The sequence below is a fragment of the Equus quagga genome, chromosome 1, assembly GCF_021613505.1.
Source record: "Equus quagga isolate Etosha38 chromosome 1, UCLA_HA_Equagga_1.0, whole genome shotgun sequence".
In the NCBI taxonomy this organism is placed as follows: domain Eukaryota; kingdom Metazoa; phylum Chordata; class Mammalia; order Perissodactyla; family Equidae; genus Equus; species Equus quagga.
Window position 1 is genome coordinate 106207083 of NC_060267.1, and position 13726 is coordinate 106220808.

A 13726-nucleotide genomic window follows, 5' to 3' on the forward strand; every position below is an offset into this window, starting at 1 on the left:
TGATATTGGAACATCCCAACCAGATCATAATTTCTAATTATGAAATAATCCTCTTACTATATCCAGCAGGGTACATGCCTTTTTAGATTACTGGGTTTTATTTGAGTCTTTACATTTCAGGAGTGGGGAGGAGAAAATCTTAGCATAAGACAACAATAAAAATGATAAAATTTCTCGTTTGGGGGCATGGTATGGGAAAAAGGAGGTTTGGAGAACATAAATTATGCATCTTGAAGAAAGAACACTGAAGAATGAAAAATTTACATTCAAACTATTAAATTCACCTCCACTAAGGTAAAGGGGTAAACATATATAAAGGTTTAACTTTTGAACTTTTAGTCATAAATCTGAGTTACACAAGTTAGTAAATCCCAATACAAATTGCAAATATTATCTACAGAAAAGATTCTCCTTTTCTTCAGGCTAATAATATGGTGGCATCTGGTGGTAATAATGATTGTGTGAATAGCCAATGAAAACTAAGTACGCTTAAAAACATTTTTTTATGTAAGGCTAAGAATCTAAATGGTTTATCAAGAAAGAAAGTGGAAGATACTGAAGTTACAAAATCTCTTTCACTACTGAATTTTAAGAATAGGACAAATTAGCTTTGTATTTTGAAGTACATATAAACACACCCACAACTTAACCATAATAGAAATCTTGTTAGTCCAACCAATTTTCCCCCTTTGTCCTAGTTTCTTTTTTGCTGGGGAAAGGCGTTGTGGGATAATAATAGCAGGAAATAAGGTGGAGCAGCTGCACAGGCAAAATGAGGTACAGTGCTGTGTTTCACCTCCATTTCAGTCTACTGCTGGCTAGGTCTTACTGAAAATGAGATTAGCTGTTTCGGGAGCCAAAGCCGTTATCTAAACCTTTGGGATCAAAAGGTGCCCCCAGCCCCCGCCACTCCCCACCTTACTTTTGCCAGAACTCTTAAGGGCCTCTGGCAAGATTCAGGTAACAGGAGCACACGATGAAGAGATTTCTAATTATTTGGGAAGTGGAGTGTGTGTGTGTTCACGAAAGTGCACAGAGGATGTTTACCTTAATGCTAGCAATGTGGGTTTTAGTACATGTAGAGTAAACTGTCTGAAATGGAGGCATGGCTGAATGAACTGAATGGCTTCTATTTTAGTCCCACAAACCTATGGAAATAATCCATGTGAATGAATTATAAAGAGAAGAAATGACTACCCTAATTTCTATAGTAATATAAAATACAGCCCACTAAATTTCACGTTAATGTTGTTGTTATTTTACTGATTAAAAAACTTCTAACTAATGGCAATGATAATTAGTCACTTAAATTTCCCTTTTCAGGTAAAAATGTTATATCATTACCGCGAAGATCATTACACATAAAAATATAACGTTAAGTGGGTAAGACACTTATCTTTCTTTTACAGAGGGGAAATAACACAAAACTTGGTCAGGTTTGCTTAATATTACAATGTGCATTGAAGGCAGTTTTTTAGTTATTCTATTAAGTTAAAACATCTCTTCTTTGCTAACAGCCACAAGCTCTGAATCCATAAGTAAAAATCAGCATTCTAGCTCCCTTTACTGTCTCCTGCAGTTTGGAAAGAAGGACAAACTTTAAGGCTAGTTTAATAACATTGCAATACAGGTGGTATCTCAATTTAAGCAAGAGATGTAGTTTCCTTAAACTGAGTTCAAACCAATTATTTCTAAAAATCAAATTCTCTTAAAATATATTAAGCATTTAAAAGAACTTCAACATATACTTCTTTACAAAGGAGAAATCCTTTTGCAATCCAAATAATTGCTATGTAATTTCTTCTGTGAATGGAATTCTTTAATATTTTGTTTTTTAAAAAAACAACTGGCACACATGTACTGTTTGACATTTATTTTAAAAGTAAAAATACTGTTCAGGACACTGATCCTTTTAACATTTTAATGAAAACTTCCAGAGGGACCCAAACTTTGAAATATCTCACCATGATTTTGCTTAAAGGGCCAGATAACCAACAGATCTCTTCTATGATTCATATTAATTCTGATAAACTGGATGCAACCACCCCACCCCATTCATGCTGGGAGCTGAGCATGAATGCATCAAAGAAGATTGCACCTAACCTAAAAGGTGGAGGAGGGAGTAATCTCCAAGGAATATCAGGTTCTCCAGGAAGTAGGGATGAGACTGAAATAATAAGTAGCCTTTCTTCAGTTAGCCTTTTACACGATGGCGACCCAACATACAAATGCTGGAGGGTCCTCTCCATATTACTGATATAAAATTGGAGATAACAATATGCAACTAGTTCACAAAGGGAAATAAATTATTCTGCCTATTCTGGTCTAATCCCAACCCAAGTAAAGACAATGTATGTATTGAAATATAAAGATTTTACTCATATAGGATATTCTTTTCCTTTTCTTAATGAGAATTCAGATGTTCTAGACCTTAAGGAAGGTGGAGAGCATGGGATTTATTTTCTTTTAACCCAAACAAAGCTTTAGTTTTTATTTTTCCTTTGAGAAGGAGGGGATGGGTCCCTACCAGAAATTCAGGGATATACTGAATTTGGGGTTAACAGTATATGGTTGGCACAAATTCAATGCCTGAGTGGGAACTACAAATGATTTCTTTAATTGTATGCCAAACTGAATAATCTCCCAGGGAAAAGAACCTCCTCCTCCTGCCTTTCCTACCTCCTGCCCCTCCCCCACCAACACTGCCTCCCTGCTGTGCAAAGAGCCCTTTGTCCTGCCCCGCACTTATCTAGCTGTTTGGCCATATTGACAGGCCAACTAGAGGCATAATAAGGGAGTCAGTATGACATAAGCAGCTGGCAATTTGAAACAAAAATCTTCCTCTTCTACTCAGACCAAATCGTGCTGTAGAGGTCTCAGGCTCCTCCCATGCTTCCATCTATTTTTCAAACAGAGCAGCAAGGAATTCAGCATTTTCCCTCAATTAGTAGTACATCAAAATCTTGATGCCCTAGATACTAAATTCTGTATAAATTCCTATATCCACTGCTTTTTTGTGATCCTTAACTCTGGGTGTATATACATAACTAACATGTCTGAGGAAATGATTCTTATTACTTCAATTTGCCATCAAAACTCTGAGAATTCTCACACTACAAGGAAGACAGAAGAGCACAGAAGAGAAAACAGACCAAACCAACAGCTATATACATCAGGCAAAACTGGCCAATGTTAGTGTTTTAAAAATACTAAAACATTGTTCCAATAAGCAGAAAATTCCTTTTCCTTGTCTTTATATCAAAGACTCTTAACGTGACCCTTACATCTCTCCCTGAGGTATTCAGCAAACAAAATCAATATGATGGAAAAACTGAGTGAGGCAGGATGGGATTACAAATTCCTTGCTCAGTGAGGGCGTATAAAGTAGACTGAGATTTAGCGTCATTGTTTCTTTATTATATCTCATAGCATAGTTCCCTTCATAAAGTGTTAAGAGTTTAAATATATTTTGTCAGAATAAGAGAATTCTCAAAGTGATGCTTTCTAATAGTCCCTCAAAAGTTACTGGGATCTTTTACTCAATTTAGAATTGAATATACAGGATACTTTTCATAAGCCTGTAATTAACAAAATATGTACTGATAAGCGAAGAAAATTATATTCTCTCTACCTCTCTTACACTTCCCTGAATCTTCACCACAAGAGTAATCAATCACTGGATCAAGCCAAAGATTAAAAAATGCCATTTCACCACATATTTTGGAATTTTTGGCAGTAGGAATGGTACCAATCCCTTACGATCATAGGTACATCACACTTATTTTCTAAGGAGTGCCTCTGAAAGAAATCAAATTACAAATAACCACCAGTTGTATTACCATATATACATGATCTCACATTTTGCAGAGTCAAAGTACATTTTATTTGTCTTTTAAAAACAATCTCTATCAAGAAGTTTTAGTTTTCAACGCCTGAAACAATTTTTGTAAATAAAATTCACTGCTAGACCAGTTAGTCTCAAATTAAACTAATCATGAGTTGAACCAGAAGTTATAAAGGCTAGAATAAGTTCAGAAAGTATGTAAGTTTCTGGACCAAAAGAGTATCAGAAGATATAAAAATCTGCAAGCATACTGGCTAAATAAATCTTATGAAAAAGGCCTCTATGATCTTTCAGAAAATGATTACATTGAGATCACAACAGGAAATACAAGTGAAAAAGGAATCATTTTACAAGGTAATTTTCATATTATATAATAAACTAACAACATATCTAAACGATGTTAAACAGCCAGAACGAGTGAAACCATACTTATCTGATATGGCACCTTTTACATGTGATAGTAATAAGAATCAGAACGACCTAAAATATTATCCATTAAGGTTCTGCTTTATTAGTCTACTTGTATCATTGAGAGACAACGAAAGTCACATTTGTGAATGACAAAACTCATTTCCATTCTTTTTGATTCTCTGCCACAAATGCCAGAATCATACTACACATTATAGATGATTGTGATATTTAACTACATTTACACAAAACTGAACATATCAAAATTCTGAGAGGGAAAAATATAGGATGCAAGAGTGCTGGCGGGAGTTGGGGGGGCAGACAAAATATGGGCATCTGCTAAGTACTGTATGCAACTGGTGATGTATTTGGGTGGTGATTCTCCTTTAAGTACTTCCATACTCAACAAACTGTTCAGCTTAATCAGACATCTTCCTAATGTGCAGGAGCTGTGGGGGAGGGGAGACCACATAAGGGGCTTCTTCTCAAGACTGTCTTCTCAAGTATCCTGTACACAAGATTTATTTGATTTCTGAATATTCCTTTTGGTCCGTCCTACATTTCAGATGGATCATGGCCAAACATACAGCCTTGTGATCTTAGAAGACTATATTCAACACATACATAATGAATCAATTTTACAGGTCAAACTCCAAGGAAATAATCTGATCTGGAGAAGTCTATTACTAATACAGAAATTAAGAAAATACTTCTCTGAGATTTATATTTAGAAATCATTCTGAAAAGGGCAGTTCTTTTTAGGGTTTAAGATTCCAAATTTAGTAAAATGTTTAGCAAAACATCTACTCAATAAGTTAACTATGGCTTAATGACTGGAAGGAGACAACAAAATATCAAAATTGATTCAATGACTAAAGAGCTAGAGGGAAACATGTCAGTTGTAGAAAAAAGAATGGATATTTTTCCCATTCTGGTTCTCAGGAAGATCCTTAAATTCCTATTAGTTTTAAATGGACAGAAAAATTAAAACTCTAACGGAACTTTCAGTCCTATCCAAGCACAAATCACCAGATAAAAGCCCATAATCTGCCAAAAAAACAAAAACAAAAAACCAAACAAAAAAGAAAAAAGCGTCTTTAACATGATCCAGTTTCCAGAAGCTGATATCCATAAATGGGTAGAAGATTATAAATTGCTAATTCCCATCTCCCTACCAATAAAATGTGAATCAGCTCAGCAGTGAAAATTCCCAGGATAGCAAGGTTTCTCCTCGGTCCTGAAGCAGCCATCGCCTAAGTGCAGCTCCCTGCAGCCAACAGCATTAATGGACGCTGCACTGCTGTCCTTCCCTGGAGACAGCAGCCAGCACTACTCAAGCTTCTCACGTAGCAACCAGAGCTCCAGAGCCAGCAGCTGCTGCTGCCTTGTATACTCACCCCTGTGATCCAACCCAAAGGAACAACCTTCTCCTTACCCCACCCCCACTCCTTACACACACTTTTTTTTTTCTGGACCAGTGTTCTATGCCAGAAGGGATGGAATTACGCTTTTAGAAAGAAACAATCTTAAGGTCACCCTTTTAGTTTTAAACTAGGGTCTTTTACTGGAAAAGTCAACATTTACCAAATTCCAAACATCCATTTTAACTAAGCTAGCAATTGAGGAGCGAAAATTAAGCTTTAGTCTTTAAAAGGCCAATTTTCCAAACAATTTCTTTACAGTCAAATTTGAATTTGCAGCTAGAGACAGAGCCTTGTATCATGTCCTATTAAACGACATAATTCATTTTTCTATACATAATGAAAGTCTGAGTAACCCTTAAAGACTCCAATCCTATAAGGGGCCAGAATTTTTGGCTACAGAAGAAAACGAATGCTCCTCCTGAGAAAACTGGAAGAAATCCAATAAAACAAAATTTCCTGTGTCCTCCAAGAGGCCCAGAAACCTCTGATTATGTGAATATTCTCTGCCTTAGTCCTAGCTCAGATTCCACACACCTAAAATTACCACCTATAACTTTTCTCTCAGAGTGACCTAAAAACATTTAATGATATAAAATTAACCACCAAGAAATTTTCCCAAATACGGGGTACACAAACATTCTCCTGAAAAGCTCATAACACTTAAATCGGCTGGATACTCTCCAATTAAAAGTATAGCTATGGAACATCTGCCCAACAAAAAAAATGTAAATATGACCTTGGTCACAAATACAGCATTTAAAAGCGACTTATTTAGTCGAGTGACGAAAGAAACTAAAGAACCTGGATTCTTCTAGTACTAGGAACACGAGGAAAACTGGAGAAATGAACTAAAGTAGAGACAAAGCCCAATGGAACCCAGAGCTCTGGGTAAGAAACGAGTTCCTGGTGAACACATTGCACAAGTAACATGAGAAAGCAGAAAATGCAGGTCATACACGCACCCCTGACCCAGACCAGCAGAGCTGGCTGCAGCATCAGTATCCCAGGGAAAGACCAGCTCTTCTTAAGAAGCCAGACAAGCAAAGGAGCGCCATAGAATAAATTAGCATCGAAGGGGCTTTCCCAACAGTTAAACTTTCCCTCTCACGCAATTCACCTACTTAAAAAACCAGGGCTTTTTCGCACCACCATTCACCTCGGATCCCTGGCTTCCACGCAGAGGGAAAGGGAATTCATAAAGGGTACATTTTTCTTCCTTTAAAGACGTTCTCAAACGATCGCTCTCCACGCCCAAGGCAGGGAAAACGACACTGTCTGGCTCCACTCCAAGCTCGAACCCTACAGATCGCAGGGGGCTATCGGAGACACCGGGGTATACGCCACTGAGCGCCCAAGAATGCAAGGTGGGGGCGGCGAAGGTAACGTCTTTAGTGTGGGAAAGGAAGCAATCAGCCGCGATGGGGACCCGAGAACGAGGGGGAAGGCGTCCAGGAACGTTATGGAGGAGAGATGGAGGCCCCCAGAGCCATCGGAGTTGTCACAAGGCCGCGCGAGCGGGGGTGGGGGCGGGGGTGAGGTGAGGGGAAAAAGTATGCCTGTGTATTTCGAGAGGAGGGCAAGGAGAGGCCTACCCTCAAGGAAAAGGTAAACGTGGAGTAGGCAGTTCCCAGGGAAGGAGGTGAAGAGGCGTGGGGGGAGGGGAAGCGTCCTGACCCAGGAAAGACGGGAAAAGCGTCGTGGGGTCGACTGGATCACGGAGGGGACCTCTCCCCCTGGGAAAGTGGGGCGTGGGGGCTGGCGAGGGGGCTGAGAAGGGGCAGCATCCTCCTGCTACGAGCCTGGGGAGGGCCAGGCCCGCGTCCCGAGAGCGAGCGCGGGGAGACGGAGGAGGTGACCCTTCCCTCCCCCGGGGCCGGTCTTAAGGGTAGGGCTCGCTTTTCTGTCGGACCCTTACCTTGTCCCAGGCGCTGCCGGGGCCTGGGCCCGGGCTGCGGCGCACGGCACTCCCGGGAGGCAGCAGGACTCGAGTTAGGCCCAACGCGGCGCCACGGCGTTTCCTGGCCGGGAATGGCCCGTGCCCGTGAGGTGGGGGTGGGGGGCAGAAAGGCGGAGCGAGCCCAAGGCGGGGAGGGGGAAGGGCCAGGGAAGGAGGGGGGCCGGCACTACAGTGTTGGCGGACTGGCGGGACTGGGGCTGCGTGAGTCTCTGAGCGCAGGCGGGCGGCGGCCGCCCCTCCCCCGGCGGCGGCGGCGGCGGCGGCGGCGGTAGCAGCAGCTCACTCAGCCCGCTGCCCGAGCGGAAACGCCACTGACCGCACGGGGATTCCCAGCGCCGGCGCCAGGGGCACCCGGGACACGCCCCCTCCCGCCGCGCCATTGGCCTCTCCGCCCACCGCCCGGCATCCATTGGCCAGCTCGCCGCCAATCAGCGGAAGCTGCCTGGGCCGCCTAAAGAAGAGGCTGTGCTCTGGGGCTCCGGCTCCTCAGAGAGCCTCGGCTAGGTAGGGGAGCGGGACTCTGGTGGGAGGGAGGTCCGGCGGATTGCGGGGGATGGGTGGCTGAGGTGGTCTGACTGGGAGCTGGGCGGGATGCCTTCTCCCGCGGGAAGTCGGGAGTAGAACGATTGTTACGCTGGAAGGGAAAGAGGAGGTCAGAGGCAGACGGGAGTGCGGCCCGCCCTGCGGCAACCGGAGGGGGAGGGAGAAGGGAGCGGAAAAGCCTCGAATCCGGACGGAGCCATTGCTCCCGCAGAGGGAGGAGCGCTTCCGGCTCACCTCTTGTCACTGATTGGCCGCTTCTCCTCCCGCCGTGTGTGAAAACACAAATGGCGTGTTTTGGTTGGAGTAAAGCGCCTGTCAGTTACAGCCTCGGGAGTGCGCAGCCGCCTGGGGACTCGCATTGCCCCCTGGGTGGGGTGGGTAGGTAGGTAGGGTGGGGAGAGCTGGGCGAGCGGGCGCGGTCGGCCTCCCGCGAGGGGGAGGGGAGGGTCAGTGAAAGTGGCTCCCGCGCGGGCGTCCTGCCACCCTCCCCTTCAGGGGAGTAGCTTTACCCGCTGCCTGCTCGGCTTCGGCATTTGATTGGCTGCTTTAGCCCGGGGAACGGCCCCTTGCTATTGGCTCGGGTCCCAAATGAGCGAAACCACTGCGCGGGTCGGCGGGGGTGGCGGGGAGGCGGTCGTTGGTACGGCCCTCCCCGAGGCCCAGCGCCGCAGTGTCTGGCCCCGCGCCCCTGCGCAACGTGGCAGGAAGCGCGCGCTGGAGGCGGGGGCAAGCTGCGGGGCCGAGGCTTCTGGGTGGCGGCGACCGCAGCTCCGCCCCGGGCGCCCGCCGCCCAAAGGGCGAGACAAGCCCTACCTGCTCCCGTGCCCGTGGGGGTGGGGGAAGGAGCGGGGGTCGGTCCTGCTGGTATGTGGGTGGGAGGTGCATGGTCTCCAAAAATCGGCGCGAGCTGCAATCCTGAGGGAGCTGCAGTGGAGGAGGCGGGGAGAAGGCCGCACCCTTCCCGGCAGGGGGAGGGGAGTGCTGCAATACCTTTATGGGAGTTCTCTGCTGCCTCCTGTCTCCGAAGGACCGCCCTGGGCCTAGAAGAATCCCTCCCTCCCCGCGATCTCGTCATCGCCTCCATGTCGAGTCGCTCTTTCTTGATCATGGGAGGAATTCTTTTGCCCGGGCTTAACCTGGTGCCTGGGCGTTGTCCTGCAGGGAATTGAGCAGGTGTAAGATTTTGAGGGTGAGCCCAATTTCTCTGTCTTGCCACAGACTTGAGTTTATGTCACAAAGTAATTATAATAAGGGTGGAGGAGGGAAATGGAGTCCAGGCGTTCACCGGGGCTGATTGTATGCAGTGAGGCTGTGTGTTGTTAGGTTACCTAAGATCCTCTTTGTAGCATTATTCCTGGAGATAAAGGGAGATAGATTAAAGGCATGATCACCTGAGTTTTTTACTGACACCCCCCCCCCCCATTTGAGACCCTTGCTACACCAACAAAGTATAGCATCTCAGATTCGATCTTAATCTTAAAATTTTAGGCCCCCTCCCTTACATCCCTAGGTCAGGCATCTTAGCAACTCTCACTCACACATTGAACCCATTTTCTGTTTGTTGTACTTGCTCATCCAGTCCCCAGACATACCACTGGCTTTCTCCTCTCCTGTTTTTGGTAGCCTGGTGAGTCATGAAACCAGATGGGTTGGTTCCAGCACCAGTTAAGGCTACCTACTTGAGCAGAGGCCTCACTCTTACCCAGCAATACATTTATTCCTCCTTTATGGGTTTTCTTGGATGTTTACCTTGATTTTCATTTTATCCTTTTTCCTCAGCTGGGATTCTATCCTTGACGCTCTTCACAATCCAGATGATCTTGACTACTGCTTTACCGCGAATTGGATGTGAGGTTCAATAACATCATCCTTTTACCTCCTTTGAATACCTCTCGATCTCTTTATTTCTGTTCTCAACAGTAACTGAGCTCAGTTCTTGTAATGCTAACAGCCTCTAAACTGATATCTCAGCTTCCAGTATCATCTTCTGATCCATCTTACATGTTGCCAGGACAGTTGTCCTAACACGCAGACAAAGCATGAAAATGACTTATGCAACTCCTTTACTGGCTCCTAACTACTTGCTGGATGAATTCCATCATCATGAATGTGATATACAAGGTCCCTCAATGGGCTAACTTCATCTTCTCTTAATTTTTTCATTTGCCACGATTTTCCACAAACACTACCTCTCTACTCAAGTGATACAGAATTGGTTGCTGTTTACCCAAGTCATAGTCATGTTGTCATACCTCTTTGTAGGGTAGTTCCTTCTGGAATGCTACCCTTGATGCTCCTTACTCTTCACACCTGTTTAAGATTCAAATATCATCTCCCTTATGATCTTGCCTTCTGTGATCTATCGTCCTTTAAGCAAGACTCCCCTATAAAAAAGTTAGCAATGCTTTCTCCTGATCTCATAGCAAGTTGGATCACAGCACTTCTCAGGTCATTGTCATTGCTTGTTTAAATTCTTTTGATTGTTCTGAGCTTCTTGAGGGTACAGGTTCTTGTTGAGTCTTGTATCACTTAAACACCTAGTGTATTCCTTGATGTCTGGCCAACCCTAAATAAAATGGAGTGAGCAACATGTTGATGTCTTTACAAGGTCTTTTAGATTATTGGTTTCTCAAACAGTTCTTTGTATGCGTGCTAGTGCTCTAGATTAGCACTGTCCCATAGAACCTTCCGCGACAGTGGAAATGTTCTGTGTCTGTGCTGTCCACTATGGAAGCCACTAACCATATATTACTGTTGAGCACTGGAAATGTGGCTAGTGTGACTAAAGAACTGAATTTTATGTAATTTAAATTTAAATCGCCACTGTAGACAGTTTATATGTGGCTGCAGCCACAAACTTGTGTTGTGGATTGCAGAATACTTAATAGGGACATTGATAATTTTCTCTTCATATTGAGCAGTAAGGAAATAAAAGTTGAATCTGTCTGGCCCATTTAGGGTTTTTTTCCGTGCTTGTTTTATTTTACCTATTTCTCTACTTCAGCTGTACTTAGCTGAGAGCTAAATCCAACAAACCATTACTAAAGATAAACCTGCCTTGGACAACGTGTTGAGAAAGTAAACGTTGGCTAGTTTGAATTTCAAAAAAGGATGCATACTGCATTTTAGGGAAATGGGATTTCATTAAACCTTAATGGTGACAGAAGATTAGTGAGGAATAGGACTATATCTGATGTTACTGAAACTAGCCCTAAATTTCAGTCCTACGAGTTTTCATTTTTGGAAAACTTCATCAGAGGAAGCCCTAATTATCATATCTTAAGTTATAGGGAACCATCACAAAGTAAGTTTCATCCTGATGGAGTATAAATTAATAGATGTTATCTTAACACCAAAATGGTTTTTGATTTATGTGCTAATAGAGCATCTTGTAAATTTCAATTATATTTTTAAAAAATATATTTGACAAAATTTCTCCTTAGAATATGAGATCCTTAGGATAGGGGTCTTCAAACCTCTGTGCACACAGACACTTGGCTTGCTATTTAATGCAGATTGCCAGTTGCACACCCAGAGATTTCTGAATTCAGTTAAGATAGACGGATGGGGGGGGCACTAGAATTCTGAATCTTTTTCAAGTCCTTATTTGCTTCTGAAGGTGGCCCAGAAACCATGCTGCAAATACAGCCCTGGGGGTGTAGTATGCCTATTTTTCTGACAAAAATTATTACAACTTCAGAGACACACCTAATACTATATGTCCCCTCTACTTTGGGACTTTTTTCCTCTCCAAAAAACTGAATGAATGGGAAAACATTTTGAAAGGCAAAGAGTAGTAGTAGTTAATAGTTTTGGAAACTTGCAGGTCAGGTTTTTTGTTGGTTTTTTTTTAAGGGAGGTTAAAATATTCCAAATACTGATTTTTGAACCAGTAAGTTCTCCTGTCTGTTTTCCCATTCAATGCATTCCTCAAGGATACAGATTTTTGATTCCCCAGTACCTAACAACAGAGCTGGGTACTCAATAAATGCAGATTTATTAAAACCATTTATATGTGAAATTGGTTTTCAAATAATAGCTTAAGTCCACAAAACACAGAAACAAGGCTCCTTTTATGGAGCAACTTTAGGGTCACACTTAACCTAAGTCTCCTGATTTTCTCTTCATAAAGGAAGCTGACGCCTCCTGGTCTCTGAATTCCCCATTTAGCAGTTCCTTGGCTTTCCTGTACGAACCGTTGCACTTAACCCTCTTCCTGTGCTTTACTTCCTTGGGCTTTATTCATTTTTTTGTTTTTTAAATAAACCGGCTACCTATCTCCTTTTGAAGTAGAGCCATATTATTTCTTAGACTTCTAGGACAAAAATTAAGTATACTGAACACTGGTACTTACATGAGAGTTGAAGTTTTTCTAAGGTTTTTTTTTTTTAGATTTGCAAAGTTTGATCTACATGTTTCTTCCATATTTTTCAATGCATGGAGGAGGTTTGCTATAATTATGATTTGCAACTGTTAATCCAATATATGATAGGGATCAGGATCACAAGGGTAAGACTAGTTTGACTATTTTAGGCCAAACTTAGTTGTAGAGCACCTTAGTAGGTCACATATCCAGGAGTCTGGTACTTCACTCACAATTCTTGATTTTGCTAGTTTACCTAGTGACATACTATTTTATATGAAGACATTTCTCCAGATGACTATTTTCTTGTCCATGACTCCCCATTCTTGATGGAGTGGGTGAGAAACTGGATTGTTAAGAACTGTTAGTAGCATGGAATCTGGTTTATTTCATCTAGGCCGGGGTTGAACCTGATGAATTATTTGTGGTATGGTGTATACCTTCTTGGTGACTAGAGAGAATACTTCTGCCTTTGATTTTATCTGAAAGTCGTGGTTACATTTAATAATCCTGCTTTCCAGCTTTTTTTCCTAGAGTTCACAGTCATCACGGACCTTTAGTTTGTTACCCTTTGTTTTCTGGTTTTCTAGTTTTTTGGGTTTTCTTTTTTTTTTTTTTTAACATGTTTAAGATTGGCTCTTCCTGCTGACAACAGTAACATGTTTTCAGATCATGTTTATAGAATTGGTTATTTTATCAGCTGACTAACCCCACCTCTAGTGTATGGATTCCGGTCAACTCAGTCAACACTCTTCACAGCCTTTCCTCTTTTACTGACCTTTGGTTAAAAATCTCATCCCAGACTTTTGACTGTAATAAATAATGGCAACATATTCTAGTGTGTACTGTAGGAAGAAGCTAATGGAAACATAGTTGAGTTAGAAGAAATGAACTAATAATATTGAGTGCCACTTGTGTGCTGGATAATGTGCCAAACTCTTTGCCAGTGTATGTAGGGTGGTCCTGATACATAAAACCCTATCCTACATTGTAGGAAACTAAAGTTCAGTGAGGCTGAACAACTTTCCTGTGGACAAACCAACAAATTAAGGGCCGGGGATTCAAAATCTGGTCTGACTTGCTTAGTCAGTGTTCCTTACCACCTTATGGTACTTTCTCTGATGGAAACAGTCTTTTAGGAAATTTAACCTGGCTGCAGGATACAAAGATGGGTTGTGGGGATGGAG

General features: G+C 42.7%; 1 protein-coding gene across 10 annotated transcripts in view; it reads right to left on the minus strand.

The window, feature by feature from the left end:
- The window catches only part of SETD5 (SET domain containing 5), a 76701-nt gene extending 68790 nt beyond the window's left edge, over positions 1-7911 (minus strand). For all 10 annotated transcript variants that reach the window (XM_046657471.1, XM_046657448.1, XM_046657454.1 and 7 more), the window contains exon 1: positions 7592-7911. The gene's annotated coding sequence lies outside the window, so the exon portion shown is untranslated. The remainder of the gene's footprint in view (positions 1-7591) is intronic.
- Positions 7912-13726: the final 5815 nt, after the last annotated feature.